Source organism: Cervus canadensis, chromosome 26 (genome assembly GCF_019320065.1).
Source record: "Cervus canadensis isolate Bull #8, Minnesota chromosome 26, ASM1932006v1, whole genome shotgun sequence".
In the NCBI taxonomy this organism is placed as follows: domain Eukaryota; kingdom Metazoa; phylum Chordata; class Mammalia; order Artiodactyla; family Cervidae; genus Cervus; species Cervus canadensis.
In genome coordinates this window covers 17,138,585-17,155,593 of record NC_057411.1, presented here as the reverse complement: position 1 = coordinate 17,155,593, position 17,009 = coordinate 17,138,585, and the positions used below count along the sequence as shown (strand labels likewise).

At 35.0% G+C, this 17,009-nt stretch overlaps 1 non-coding gene across 1 annotated transcript; it reads right to left on the bottom strand.

The window, feature by feature from the left end:
• Positions 1-200: 200 nt before the first annotated feature.
• On the bottom strand, positions 201-307 carry LOC122428534. The gene has a single exon (XR_006265752.1). It is a non-coding gene; the product is annotated as a U6 spliceosomal RNA (small nuclear RNA).
• Positions 308-17,009: the final 16,702 nt, after the last annotated feature.

Genomic DNA, 17,009 nt, shown 5'->3' with positions numbered 1-17,009 from the left:
TGAGAATTGAAATGGGTCTTATATATCTTCTAGTCAAACTCTTTTCACTTGCAGGTATGGAACGTGAACACCAAAGAAATCAGTTATATTATCACTATTGTAATAGGTATTTATAATAGAATCCTATTTTTCTGGTTTTCCATTATGTCATATTGACAATTCTTTTTTTTTTTTTTTTTCTCTTTTTTTTTTTTTTGTTTAAAAATATGGAACGCTTCACGAATTTGCGTGTCATCCTTGCACAGGGGCCATGCTAATCTTCTCTGTATCGTTCCAATCTTAGTATATGTGCTGCCGAAGCGAGCACCATATTGACAATTCTTATATCCTTCATTGTCAGTGAGCATTTTTATTTAATCAGTCGGTACTTAAGTTAACATAATAACTAAGAAAATTTCCCTTCTATATTGGGAATACAATCAGATCATAGAACATGAAGATAACCATGATCAACTTATTATATCACAAAAATCAGATGCTGCAAACTGATTTGTTCCACAAATGAGTATTATTTGTCCTTAATAGTGTTGAAAGTAAAATTAAATTGTTGAAAGAAAGTTTTAAAAATTTAAGGACCTTAAGTAAAACTACAAATTTCCTAATTTTCATGAGGTTATACATACACAGTTGTAAGTGTAAAGCGGCACTGATGATGTAAGCATTCCACTTATCATAACACTCACCACTTTATATCTTCTTGCAACCATATTTCTTTTCTTATATAACTTAGTCTGCCTGTTCTCAGAAAGATTTTCAGTTTGTTACACCTAGAATTTCTAAATACATAAGGCAATTTGAAATCTAAATAGAGGGATACAATATGTACTGTGTGTCTATTTTGAGTCTGACATCATACTGAGGTACTTTGACAGCTATTCTGTCATGTACTTTACTCAGACATTCTGGGCAGGTTTGACATTTTCATATTTAATACCTACAACATTTTATTTCATTTTCCTATTTTCTCACTGGAAAATAATATAAAAATTGAATGCACTCTGTATATTTTCAAATCACCTAAAATGTTTATATTTTGTCACAGGTTTCTCCTTGAGATTGCCAATATATACACTATTATTCAAAACATGGAAACATATGTCACATTATAATTTAGTTGTATGTTTTACCAACTATTAATATAGTTCTATTCAACTTATGTACTTATTTGTATAAACAAATATTCACGTATATTTCTTGGAAATTTTATATTTGGTATACTTTTTTTTTTCTGTTGATTATTGATTTAAATGTATTTTCAGTTCAGTTCAGTCTTTCTGTCGTGTCCGACTCTTTGAGACACCATGAATCGCAGCACGCCAGGCCTCCCTGTCCATCACCAGCACCCTGGGTTTACTCAGACTCATGCCCATCGAGTTGGTGATGCCATCCAGCCATCTCATCCTCTGTTGTCCCCTTCTCCTCCTGCCTCCAATCCCTCCCAGCATCAGGGTCTTTTCCAATGAGTCAACTCTTCGCATCAGGTGGCCAAAGTACTGGAGTTTCAGGGATAGCGACCTAGAGCGCCAGGCTGCAACAGTGCAAGAGCGGCGGCCTAGAGGAGCTTCACCGCATCCGAGGTCAGCGGCGGCGGCCAAGAGGAGTAACCCCACCTCCAAGGAGTGGCTGCTGCCGGGCGCAGGAGGGCTGAAAGGAGCTACTCCACGTTCAAGGTCAGGAGGGGGGTGGCGTGAGAAGATACCCCCTCGTCCAAGGTAAGGAGCAGCAGGTGCTTTTTGCTGGAGCAGCCGTGAAGAGATACCCCACGTCTGAGGTAAGAGCAACCCAAGTAAGATGGTAGGTGTTGTGAAAGGGCATCAGAGGGCAGACACACTAAAACCATAATCACAGAAAACCAGCCAATCTGATCCCAGGACCACAGTCTTGCCTAACTCAGTGAAACTAAACCATGTCATGTGGGGCCACCCAAGAGGGTCGGGTCATGGTGGAGAGGTCTGACAGAATGTGGTCCACTGGAGAAGGGAATGGCAAACCACTTCAGAATTCTTGCCTTGAGGACCCCATAAACAGTATGAGAAGGCAAAATGATAGGACACTGAAAGAAGAACTCCCCAGGTCAGTAGGTGCCCAGTATGCTACTGGAGATCAGTGGAGAAATAACTCCAAAAAGAGTGAAAGGATAAATGTATTTTAGGACAGAATAAAATTACTTGAGGCATATCTTTACCAACCCCTTCATGGAGCAAAGCCTTGTCATGACCAAGGGACTTGTGTAACTTATTGAAGCTGTGAGTCATAACTGGCAGGGCTGCCGAGACACAGTGGTCATAATGAAGAGTTCTGACAAAATGTGGTCCACAGGAGTAGGGAATGGCTAAGCACTTCAGAATTCTTTCCATTAGAAAAACATGAACAGCATGAAAAGGCAAAAAGATAGAACAAGAGAAGATGAGTCCCTCAGGTCGAAAGGTATCTAATATGCTATTAGAGAATGAAGGAGGACAATTATGAATACCTCCAGAAAGCCAAAATGAATAATTATCCAAGAAATAACAAAAGAAGCAGCTGGTCATTCTTGGTCAGTTGTGGAGGTGTCTGGTGGTGAAATTAAAGTCCAATGCTGCAAAGAACAATATTGCATAGGAACCTAGAATGTTAGGTCCATGAATCAAGGTAAATCGGTTGTGGCGAAGAGTGAACATTGGAAGATAGCATCTTAGGAATCAGTGAACTAAATGGACAGGAGTGGGCTAATTTAGTTTAGATGACCATCATATCTACTATCATGTACAAGAATCCCTGAGAAGAAATGAAGTAGCCCTCACAGTCAACAAAAGAGTCCAAAATGCAGTACTTGAGTGCAAGCTCAGAAAAGACAGAAGGATCTTGGTTCTTTTCCAAGCAAACCATTCAACATCACAGTAATCCAAGTCTATGCCCAACCAATAATGCTAAAGAAGATGAAGTTGCCTATTTCCTGAAGACCTACAAAGCCTTCTAGAATTAACACCAAAAAAGATGTCCTTTCCTCATAAGGGATTGAAATGACAAAGTAGGAAGTCAGAAGATACCTAGAGAAACAGGCTAGTTTGGCCTTAGAGTACCAAGTCCATCCTTTTTAACTGCCACGTGGTTATTCATTATTTATTTGTGTTTCTTTCACCACATGCAATATGTAATCCCAAGTAGTCTGGAATTTAGGGACTTATTCAGGTATCAGAACAAATGTAGGCTACCCTATTATATCATTCTTCTTAAAAGAATGACTACCTTAGTCATTGCTCTTCCTTGCTGGATATAAATGCAGAACTAAAATTTTTACATTTAGCTGGCATGTCTGCATATATCTAGAAAGAAAGTGATTTGTTTAGTCATTTGTCATGGAATATAAGGAGTTCATTTTCATCAGAATATTCATAATTTGAATTTTAGGTCAGGTATTCATCCAACAAATGGTGACAAATGTGTCAGTACATATAGGAAGCCTCAGTGGCCTAATTATAATAAATTTCACTTAAGAAAAAGAAAAAAATGATAAATACTTGGCAATATACTTTTATAATGTATTTCAGTGTTATTTATTTTGTCTCATAAAAATATATGTTAGTTGAGACATATATACATTACATCAACCAAGAGCTCTCTTTATAAAATACTACTGCTACACCTGTGCTTCAGTTACATCTGCTTTTTGAGGAGTTTTTCTTATATTATTTTACCATTTTCAAATGTCTTCATTAGCTATATGTTTATGTCTCTTGAAAAATAAAATAGAATATATATGTAGGATTTAAAAATTTTAGTTTCCATTTCACCATTTTCTATAAATATAGGTCATCATAAGAGTGGATATATAAACATTATATTTCTATCCATTATTGTTTTTTCTTTGCATTTTGGCCTAATATTCTATTTTTACCATTTTGTACATCAATTTTATTTTATTTCTATATTTTTCTCTTTAAGAATTTAATAGTTTTGCAATCAGTTTTTGATATTACATAGATTATGATGAAAGAAAGTCAAATTATATTAATAACCTATTTTAAAGATGATTTATTCTGACTCCCACTTATGTAAGGTCTAACATTACATATTATAATGTAAAAAATATATAAGATACATTATATATATAAATACATGTTTTATGTTATAATATATAATGTAAATAATTTATAAATGTTTAATTTATAAATATGTAATATATATATATATAATGTAAATAAATATATAATGCAAATATTTAAACCTACCTGCACTATTTGCACCAATTTGCTCTATTTTTGTTGATGTAAGATATAAGATATGTCTTTGCTGAGCCTACATTAACAAAACACCATAGACTGGGTGGTTTAAACAACAGAAATTTATTTCCCACGATTATGGAGCTTGGGAAATCCAAGATGAGTGTGCCACTGTGGTTGGGTTCCTGGTGAGGACTCTCTTACTGGGTTACAGATGGGTGCCTTCTTATTGCATCCCCATACGCAAGAGAGATAGCATTATTTTCTTCCTCTCCTTATAAAGGCACTAATCCAGGCTGGGGGCTTGTAAATATTATGCGCTGTATATTTAGACAAATATAAGGAGACTGTTTCATTACCACACTCTTATATTCATATTGTGGGTTCAAAACAATGCTGTGGATATTTTCTTACATAAAAGTCTTTTTCAAATCTTATTTTTAATTATCTTACAGTAAGACATTATATTATGTATCACAATTGTATCATAATCATATTAATTATTTTGGATAATCAAATAAAAACATGGTCAATCCTTGATGGCATTCTACAATTTTATGTTATTAGAGCATCAGTCTTGCTTTAAAGCAAATTTCCAAAGTAATTTGGTATTAGGCCTAACATACATGGGGATTAATATCAAATTCAAGTTTATAACACAGAAATATGAAATTCCTTAAATTTTTATGCTATTGAGGTAATTTATGCAATTGCAAATAATTTGACAAAATTTTATAAGTTTATAAGTGAATATAAGTAGATGAAATTTTCTCACTCTTGTATGGTAGAAATACATTTAACCTAGTTTGAAATAACTAAATGAAGATTTCAGTCACTATAGAAAAAAATCATGCTATCATCTATAAACTTAGTGGGAAAACTTACTACTTTAAAAAAATAATTTATTTTAATTGGAGGCTAATTATTGTAGTGGCTTTTGCCATGCATTGACATGAATCAGCCATGGGTGTACATGTGTCCCCCATCCTGAACCCCTCTCTCACCTCTTTCCCCATCCTATCCCTCTGGGTTGTCCTAAGTCACCGGATTTGAGTGCCTGTTTCATGCATTGCACTTGGACTGGTGATCTATTTCACATATGGTATTATTCATATTTCAATGCTATTCTCTCAAATCATCCCACCTTCATCTTCTCCCACAAAGTCCAAAAATCTGTTCTTTGTATCTGTGTCTCATTTGCTGTCTTGAGTATAAGGTTATCATTACCATGTTTCTAAATTCCATATATATGCATTAATATACTGTACTGGTGTTTTTCTTTCTGACTTACTTCATTCTGTATAATAGGCTCCAGTTTCATACACCTCATTAGAACTGACTCAAATGTGTTATTTTTAACAATTGAGTAATATTCCATTGTGGATATGCACCACAGTTTTTCTATCCATTCATCTGCTGATGGACATCTAGGTTGCTTCCATGTCCTAACTATTGTAAACAGTGATGCAATGAAATTTGATACTGAGGAAAAAAGAATATTAAACAGTTTGACATTGCTTTAATATCTTCACTAAATTCATAATAGCCTAATATTACATAAGCAGCATAAATCTATACTCTAGAATATTAGAATACTTTAGAATATTAGAATACAGAGGGGAAAATTACCTTTAAAAATTGATACATCAAAATTGCTTTAGAGAAAAAATGTTTATGTACTGAAGAGTAGGTCTTTTTTTTTTTTTTTTTCCAAGAAAAACATTTATTATTCTTATTTTTTGACTTGTTCTGTAGATTCTTTTGGATTTTTTTTTCTTTTTTCCCCCTCTGTGGTAGTTGTCAAATTTATTGGCACTAAGAAATTCGATTAAGTTTTTGAGCTTTTTTCCCCTCAATCACAACAATGAAGAGTAGGTCTTGATCTACATTTATTTATTGTGTTTTATATTCTCTTGATTTTGTCATCATCATCATCATCATCATCATAGGATATGTGCCAGTGATTAAGCAGAAAATGCATCTACTAAGATACCAAAGTGGAAATTATACTTAATCCATTTATTTTTCTGTGTTTTGTAAATTAATATATAAACATTTAAATGGAAATGCTAAAGTATGAAAATTAATAGGCTCTCTTAACCTCCCATTAATTCTTCAGAAATTATATATATATTCTTACACAATACATATGAACAAAATGAAATTTAAACTAAAATACAAAAAAAAACTATTTTTTACATTATATATAAGTCTATCTATATCTTCTTTTTTCACTAATCAGTAATATGCTTATTTTGAATACAGTGTTACGCATGGAGTAGTATTTTCTGGGTAAATCAGACTTTTTAGATATTAAATCAAAGAGTGTTTATCATTAAGTTTCAAGTATAACTGCACAATCAAACCTGGATTTCAGATACAAATCTAAATTCTTATTTCTTAATATTATTTATCCATCTATCATTTCCCTCCATCTCTCCTTCCCTTATGCTTTCCCTTTTTCCTTACCTATTTAATTAAGGGCCAAGCATTCTGAGAATATTTGTTTCCTCACTACTAATTACTGAGATAAGTATTTCAGAAACAGTGACAAACTAATAACAGAATCCATCAACAATTTTCATTTGATAATGCTGCTTAACAGAACAGGATATTTGTTCTCCAGATTTTGTCTAAAAGTCAAAAGTAAGCATCTAAATTAGAACTTTATAACATCTGCTTCCTCTTGGGGGCTTTCTGTATGGACATTGACAGATGTTGAGATATGCAAAGAATGGTTGTAACAAATGAGACAACTAATAGTGCCGTCTTAAAAAATGCAGCCGTTCTGAGTTTATTGAAATGAGCTCCAGACTGAGACTGAGATGACATGCACCTGTTCCTCCAAATTAGTGTTCTGGAAAAAGATAATGATTTTATAATTATTATTTTTCATCATGTGAAATGTGAAAAAATCAGAACACCACAGGGTATTGTAACATTTTAGTAGCTTTATCCTGAAGCAGTTTGTGCAAAATCATACTGAATTTTGTTGTCTGGTGAATGTATGGTACTAGAATGAAAGTGGCAGAAATGTATCAGGCTTATCTACTTATATACTCAGATGACTGTTTACAAATGATAGAAGCAGTTCTGTGAATTAAGGATCCATAATTACACACCAGAAAACAAGGATACAGTCCTGATGCAATTTTAATATCTTAGGATTTGAAGACCTGTTAAGTATCCTCTAACATAGACAATCAAATATATTGGAGAATTAGAAGAGCACAGTTGTCATGGTGAATTCATGAAGCCATGATTGAAGTAAATTTAGATTTTTATTTTAAATAAGGACATACACGTGTAAATTTTATAGTTTATACTTTAAAAACATAGCCTATCATGTGTTCTTTGGATTTAAATGTATCTCTGAGTTCTTTGATACTCCACTTACAAGAAAATAGAGTAGATGTGGCTATCCTCTGAACCTTGACATGCTTCGGTCTGTACTTCAGAGGTTAGAATGTGGTGAAAGTGGTGCTGCATGATTTCTGAGACTAGGTTAAGAAAGAACATGTAGTTTCTGCCAGTTTCTCTTGGAACATATATCTGGGACCCTCCAGCTGCAATATAAGAAGTTCATTTGCACTGAGGTTGCCAGACTAAGGAGCCCATATAAAGTAAGTGGCCCTAGAAGATTCAGCTATTCCCAACTGTTTGTCTTCCTAATCCAGGTACCAAGCATGTGAGTACAGAATTTTCTCGATGATTCTAGTCACTGAATGAGACTAGATGACGGATTAGTCATGACCAATGACTGATTCGTTGAGCTGAGTAATTTCTTAGAGTTATAATAGATGATAAAAATAAGGGAATCTTGCTTTACGTGCCTAAATATGGAGTAGTTCGTTCAGTTCAATTCAGTCACTCAGTCGTGTCTGACTCCTTGCGACCCCATGAATTGCAGCACACCAGGCCTCCCTGTCCATCACCAACTCCCGGGGTTTACTCAAACTCATGTCCATCCAGTCGGCGATGCCATCCAGCCATCTCATCCTCTGTCGTCCCCTTCTCCTCCTGCCCCCAATCTCTCCCAGCATCAGAGTCTTTTCCAATGAGTCAACTCTTTGCATGTGATGGCCAAAGTATTGGAGTTTCATCTTCAGCATCAGCCCTTCCAATGAACACCCAGGACTGATCTCCTTTAGGATGGACTGGTTGGATCTCCTTGCAGTCCAAGGGACTCTCAAGAGTCTTCTCCAACACCACAGTACAAAAGCATCAATTTTTTGGCACTCAGCTTTCTTCACAGTCCAACTCTCACATCCATACATGACCACTGGAAAAACCATAGCCTTGACTAGATGGACCTTTGTTGGCAAAGTAATGTCTTCTGCTTTTTAATATGCTATCAAGGTTGGTCAAAACTTTCCTTCCAAGGAGTAAGCGTCTTTTAATTTCATGACTGCAATCACCACCTGCCATGATTTTGGAGCCCCCCAAAAATAAAGTCTGACACTGCTTCCACTGTTTCCCCGTCTATTTCCCATGAAGTGATGGGGCAAGATGCCATGATGCCATGATGAGTAGTTTGTTAGACATCAATAAATATACAGAACGTGAATTGTATTAAAGCCTATTCAGTACCACATTTATGATGTTTAAGTAAAGAAAAGCATAGCCCATCTTGTACTTTGTAAAATATTATTTTGTTGAAAAGTTGTAATTTGTTTTATTTAAATGTAACATGCAAAGTCAAATGCATGTAAGGCACTGGATTTATTCACAAAATCTTCTGTGTTCACTATTGAGAAGTAAGATATCTTGAATCTTTTTAGTAAGTGTGTATCCTAAGACTATTTGTCAATTTTTCTCAGCCTTAGTCTGAGCTGTCTGGATTGAAATGTGCATTAACCCATATTATTGTTAATCATTGTTTTGGTACCTATATTTCGGAGTTCTCACAGATAGAAAAGGAATCTTAATAACTGATATTGTTGCAAGAATGCAGATCCATTTGATTTTCCTTATTTTTTTACTTGTGACTTACCCAGTTACTTTCTGTGTTGATCTATTGTTTAAGATCACGGTTTTTTTAAGAGGATTGATTATTTTGGTTAAGAAATGTGCAGATAGTCATATTGTGAGTGGACTGAAAAGTCAGTCTTGGGTAGGTATATAGTTAGTTGGTATGCAGATGACACCTCCCTTATGGCAGAAAGTGAAGAATAACTAAAGAGCCTCTTGAAGAAAGTGAAAGAGCAGAGTGAAAAAGTTGGCTTAAAGCTCAACATTCAGAAAACTAAGATCATGGCATCCAGTCCCATCACTTCATGGCAAATAGATGGGAAACAATGAGAGATTTTACTTTCTTGGGCTCCTAAATCTCTGCAGATGTTGACTGCAGCCATGAAATTAAGACACTTACTCCTTGGAAGCAAAGTTATGACCAGCCTAGAGAGCATGTTAAAAAGCAGACACATTACTTTGCCAACAAAGGTCTGTCTAGTCAAAACAATGATTTTTCCAGTAGTCATGTATGGATGTGAGTTGGACTATAAAGAAAGCTGAGTGCCGAAGAATTGATGCTTTTGAACTGTGGTGTTGGAGAAAACTCTTGAGAGTCCCTTGGACTGCAAGGAGATCCAACCAGTCCATTCTAGAGGAAATCAATCCTGAATATTCATTGGAAGGCCTGATGCTGAAGCTGAAGCTCCAGTACTTTGGCCATCTGATGCGAAGAACTGATTCATTTGAAAAGACCCTGATGCTGGGAAAGATTGAAGACAGGAGAAGGGGACGACAGAGGATGGGATGGTTGGATGGCATCACTAACTCAATAGACATTAGTTTTAGCAAGTTCTGGGAATTAGTGATGGACAGGGAAGCCTGGTGTGTTGCAGTCCTTGGGGTCGCAAAGGGTCAAACACAACTAAATGGCTGTTCTGAACTGAACTGAAGGTGATAAATTTGGGTTGCTTTAATATACTAAACAGGATAATTAGAGTAGCACTAATAGTAATAATATAGATTTTAAGATATGAATGTTCAGTTTGAAATACCAAAAAAAAAAAAAAAGCACATACAGTTTTAGCAGAATAACCATCATGTTGTATCTAACATTAAGTATCATGAATACTTAGTATTCATCCTTTAAATAAATAAGTTAAAGATGCACAGAATACTTGGAAGTGATAGATAAGAGAATAGGATTGTGGAAAACAGACTCAGGTAAACAGGAGAAAAAGCCTCCAGTTAAGTTGTTTCTGACTATGTAAATTTGAAGTAGAATTTGAGCTTAAAATGAGAGTTATTATTAGCTCTTTAATCTATAGAGTCATTTGCATCATGTTGGTATGCTGATATCTGCAGTTTACCTAAGACTGTGTATTCTAGGAAAACTTCACCTTTTTTGGTTGTTTTTATAAATTAGAGCATATTTCTATTAATACAAATAAAAATAAAATGAGGATAAGAGCAGTCTTATAACATTTATTTATTGCTTACTGATTAATGCATTCAACATGAGTTTTGGTGTTCACCTCTTTCATACAGTCTTCCCTGGTGGTGCAGAGGTTAAAGCATCTGCCTGCAATGCAGGAGACCCAGGTTCGATCCCTGAGTTGGGAAGATCTCCTGGAGATGGAAATGGCAACCCACTCCAGTATTCTTGCTGGAGAATCCCATGGAGGGAAAAGCCTGGTAGCCTACAGTCCATGGGGTCGCAAAGAGTCGGACACGACTGAGCACTTTCACTTTCACTTAACTTTCATACAGTACACCACATGCTAAAATTAAAATGGTCAGTAAGCAGTGATTATTTTGCCCTCAAATTTCGACTTTGTTCATTGAGTAAAACTTTAAACAAATACTTATGATAATAAAGATTTTTTTTAAGCACAGTTTTTATGTCAATTGTATGTGAGGTAAATATAGGGAGTTATTATGTGAACCTCTTCATGGATAACAGTCTTGTCGTTGTGAAGGGGCTTGTGCAACTCAGTGGAGCTATGAACCATGCCATGTAGGGCCACTTGAGATGGACAAGTCACAGTGAAGAGTTTTGACAAACTGTGATCCCCTGGAGAAAGACATGATGACCCACTCCAGTGTTCTTGCCATGAGAACCCCATGACCAATATGAAAAGGCAAAAACAAATGATGCCAGAAAATGAGCCCCTTATGAATCGTTCAAGTAAGAATGAAACAATGGACCAAAACAGAAATGATGCTCAGATGTGGATGTATGTCGTGGTGAAAGAAAAGTCCAATGTTGTAAAGAATAATATTGCATAGGAACCTGGAATATTAGGTCCACGAATCACAAAGTAAATTGGAGACGGTCAAGGAGGACATGGCAAGACTGAACATTGATGTCTTAGGAATCAGTGACCTAAAGTGAACAGAATGGTCAAATTTAATTCAGAAGACCACTATATCTACTATGGTGAGCAAGGATACCTTAGAAAGAATGGAGTGGCTGTTATGGTCAACAAAAGAGTCCAAAATGCAGTACTTGAGTGCAGTCTCAAAAACAACAGAATAATCTTGATCCGTTTCCAAGGAAGAACATATAAGATCACAGCAGTCCCAAATCTATGCCCCAGCCACTGATGCCAAAGAAACTGAAGTTGACTGATTCTATAAAGACCTTCTAGAACTAACACACACACACACACACACACACACACACACACACACAAGTCCTTTTCATCACAGAGGATTGGAATGCAAAAGTGGAAGTCAAGAAATACCTGGAGAAACAAGCAAATTTGGCCTTGGAGTACAAATGAAGCAGGACAAAAGCTAACAGTGTTCTGTGAAGAGAACATGCTGGTAATGGCAAGCACTCTTTTCCAACAATACAAGGGAGAACTCTTGTGGACATTACCAGATGGTCAATATTGAAATCAAATTGCTTATGTTCTTTACAGCCAAAGATGGAGAAGTTCTGTACAGTCAGTAAAAACTAGACCTGGAACTGACTGTGGCTCAGATCATGAACTCCTTATTACAAAACTCGGTCTTTAATTGAAGAAAGTAGTGAAAACCATAAGGCCTTCAGATATGACCTAAATCAAATCCCTTATGATTTTATCATGGAGGTGACAAATAGATTCAAGGGATTAGATCTGGTAGACAGAGAGTGCCTGAAGAACTGTGGACAGAAGTTGATAACATTGTACAGGAGGCAGTGACCAAAACCATCTCAAAGGAAAAAAAAAAAAAAAAATGCAAAAAGGCAAGTGTTTGCCTGAAGAGGCTTTACAGATAGCTGAGGAAAAAAGAGAAGTGAAAGGCAAGGGAGAAAGTGAAAGACAAACACATCTGAAAGCAGAATTCCAGAGAATAGCAAGGAGAAATAAGAAGGCCTTCTTAAATGAAGAGTGCAAAGAAATCAAGGAAAACAATGGAATGGGAAAGCCTAGAGATACCTTCTAAAAAATTGGAGATATCAAGGGAAAATTTCATGTAAGGATGGGCATGATAAAGGACAGAAACTGTAGGGACCTAAGAGAAGCAGAAGAGATTAAAAAGAGGGGGCAAGAATGCATGGAAATACATAGAAGAACAGTGAAAAAGCTGGCTTGAAACTCAGCATTTAAGAAACTAAGATCATGTTATCAAGTTCCATCACCTCATGGCAAATAGAAGGGGAAAAGTTGAAGCTGTGACCAATTTTATTTTCTTGATCTCCAAAATCACTGTGGATGGTCACTGCAGCCATGAAATTAAAAGACTCTTGAGAGTCCCTTGGACTGCAAGGAGATCACACCTGTCAATCCTAAAGGAAACCAACCCTGACTATTCATTGCAAGTACTGATGCTGAAGCTGAAGCTCCAATACTTTGGTCACCTGATGTGAAGATCCAACTCATTGGAAAGCCCCTGATGCTGGGAAAGATTGAAGGCAAAGAAGAAGGGACAGCAGGGGATGAGACAGTTAGATAGCATCACCAACTCAATGGACATGAATGAACAAATTCTGGGTGGTATAGGAGGACCCAGAATCCTGGCATGCTTTACAGGCCATGGGGTCACAAACAGCTGAACATGACTTAGGGACTGAACAACAACAAAAATTTATGTGAACAAGGGAGGTGGTGATCTGTTCATGATTTTTATTGTTGTTTGGTTGCTAAGTTGTGTCTGACTCTCTGAGACCCCTAAACTATATCTCTCCAGGCTCCTCTGTCCATGGGATTTTGTAGGCAAGTACACTGGATTGGGTTGCCGTTTCCTGCTTCAGGGTATCTTCCCAATCCAGGGATCAAACCTGCATCTCCTGCATTGACAGGCAGATTCTTTACCCCTTAATTAACTGGGGAGCCCCTCATGATCTTTGATCTGACAGTAACCAATGAAAGGCTCACTGAGAAAGTATTCATTTAATCTCAGACTCTTGGTTAAATGTTACAACTCACAAACATTGCTTTTGATTATAGTTGCTTTATTGAAACCATGGCCTCAATTAAAAATTACCTCATAATTTCCTCCATTTCAGCATCTCTTGAAGCCTCTATATCTCAGAAATATTACTTGAGTTGAAACTGGAGAGTATCATTACAACTATGGCTCTGCTTGTCATTAATATATCAGGCAAATCCTACTTACTTGCCTGGGAGATGTGTTAACACATGTGATGTAATTTTCTAATGATATGAATATGTTCAAGTGCTTTGAAAATTGAGGAATACTGCATATATTTGAAGTATAATTGTTATTAATTTCTCAGAGCTCTACTCCCAGTTAACTATTCACAGGAAATTACAAATAGGTGTTTCAAATGAATATATAACAATGGATAGGACTGATTACAACCTAACATAATTATAACATTTGTATAATAAGAAGAGCTATCATAAATAAATTTTTCTTCAGTGAGAAATTGTTAGAACATGTATCTTGTCTGTTGAAATATATTTTGAACCTCTGGACTGTACCAGTTGTCCAGTTGATAGAATGAAATAAATGGTTTAATCTTTTTCCAGTAAGACTGATGTGGCTTTTCTCCATGACTTTGTCATAAGATTGTGAAGTGAATCAAACCCTAAAGATATTGGCAGAAGCTACCATGTGATGTGTTCACTTTACTAATGAAAAGAATATGACACATTCCCTTAATGACATTCCCTTCCTACAAAGAGGGTCAATAAAATAGAAATACTAAGAAACCTCTCTCTCTTATAAAAGTGATATTATGGGATCATTATGGGAAAAATGAGGCTCGTTTTCAACGTAAGTAGGAAAAAGAAAAGTTAACCAGTGTTCTCTGGTAGATATCAGGAATGTCTGCATGTCATTAATTATGAAAAGAGGATTAATGATTATCCCAAATCATTAAGCAGGATAAAGTGTATTTTTCTCTAATATGACCACTAAAGTTCAAAATAATGTTTGTTGAAATGAGTAGCACATAGCTGTCACAACATATGCCAAGTTTCTGAGAGATATATTTCTGAAAAAATAACCCCCCAAATAGATAGAACATTAACTGGCATGACACTTCTGAAACAATCAATAATGAAGAAACAAAACATAAGTGGAAGAAATAGAACTTTCATTGGCCATCAAATAAAAATACTGAATCCACACAGCTTTATATTTTAAAAGATATTCCCTGACCAAAATTGCTAGTTGTTTCTGTTATTACATAGTTTACTGTCTTGGGTCATAGTAATTTATAAAAGATTGTACCTGCTGCTTTTGAAATTATAGCTAAAATTGATTTATTTCTCCTCTGTTTAGTCTGCAGCCTTTATTGTTGGCAGAGACTTTTTTTCTACAAAGAGCTTTGAGTTAAATGGAGAGCATAGCTATATTTTGGAAGGTAGGACTCACAAAACAGTCTGTATATAGACCATTACAGGTAAATACACAAAAGAAGGAAAGTACTAGAGAAATATGGTGCATTTAATCATGAAACTTTGATGTGCAATATTTTCCCTCCTTCCTTAACATATTATCCTTTGTTCAGCTTGCACGTTGTTCTGTTCCTGTCAAATCCCATGGGTTGTTGAAATAAGTAAGTAAGACAGAAAACAGAACCAACAAACATTTTCTTCTTGTAAAATATGTCAAATAAGAAAAATAATCAATTTTTAAAAAAATCAACCCTTAATGCTTCTGTTTTCATCTGGCTCAAAATTCATTGCCAAATTTTATAGTTTAGTTAATCAACATTATGTGAACAATTGTTGCTATTGTTGTATTGTATTGTGTCCCATGTTGCATATGTAATCTTCATGATTATATTTTGAATTAAAATATATTTAAATGTAGTAACACCTTATCATAACAAGCATCATTTTTTTTGTCCTGCATTTAGATTATTTTCAGTATTATTTTATCAGAAAATGATGAACTATCTTGCAAATATTTTTCCCTGTGGTAAATTATTTTGCTACCATAAATTCTTGCCTCTTAAAATAATAGATTGGGAGAAAATTAGCAGTTTTGTGACTTCTGAGTCATTTTGACACACTAGTTGATCAAAGGGATAAAATAGCAATTTATATTACGTCTAGCAGTACCTGAATTGTCAACTTTCTGTAATCTTACCAATGGCAAGGGGTTATTATGAAAAAAAAAAAAAAGATTGTTGGTTTCAGTAAATTGGCAAGTATATACTCTTTTTGTTTGTCTTTGTAAGCGAAAACACCAGTCGTCATTAATTAATTTAAAATTTTCATTCCCACCTGTGTTAATATTTTGTCATATTATTTTGCAGTTTACTTATTAGATTTGTTTAAACACATTCTTTTAAAATGTAATTATCTATGTAAGTCATATTTTAGACCAGACTATTTTAAAGACAGATTCCTGCTTTCAATTTTTATAGAGAAAATATATTTACATATATTAATACCTATTATCTCCACCCCTGAAGAAAGAAATGACAACATACTGCAGTTTTCTTGAGTGGGAAATCCTGTGGACAGAGGAGCCTGGTGGACTACAGTCCATGGGGTTGCAAATAGTCAGACTTGACTTAGCTACTAAACAACAATAACAACAGAACTATCTCCATATCGATACAGTATTTTTTTCCTCTAGATTTTCTATAGATCTGTTTAAATGTTTAACTTTTAAATCTTTCTGAACATATATTTTATTGTATTGTTAAGTTCAAATTGTTTTTCTTTTTTTTTTTTAAGTGCCTTGCAAGTATCACAAAACCACTGACTAAATTATGTTCATTATTTTATTTGAAGTCACTCTATTGTATATTATGTACTAAGTATAAGAATTGTTAATTTAAATTATAAGCCTAATCTCAGAAACTCTTCAAAAACAAATTAATATACCAATATCATTATTAATGATAAAAATTAAAACAAAGTGAAACCCTTATCACTCATTTTCAACATAGAGCCTTCTCATTGTGTTCCCAAAGGAGACAACCCAAAGTCAAATGCAGTCAGCATTAAGGAATATTCTGTCTTTTCCATTATTATGCAAATGATATTTATTTGTACATTTACTTGCTGTCAGGTAGCAGAAGCCACTTTTGGTTTGTCACCTTTGCAATAGTTTTGGCATATGGTTAGATGTCAGTAATGAAATGTATGAAAAGTGACGTGTCATTTATTGGATATTGTGTTTTTCAAATAGGTGTACTTTTTCATGGCAGTCATAGAAGCCATGTGTCAAATACTGTGGAGCTACAAGATGGAAAGAGTCTTATCCCTGAATCAAATGTGGAAGGGTGCCCACCATGCCTCAGATGGGAGAAACATGCTGATTTGTTCTGTCAATAAATACTTTGAGGCTTTTTTAAAGTATAGAAGCTATCATTACTTCAACTAATGCCAAAATTGGTGTCAAAATTTGTGTTCTACCATATAAAGTATCCTAAAATGT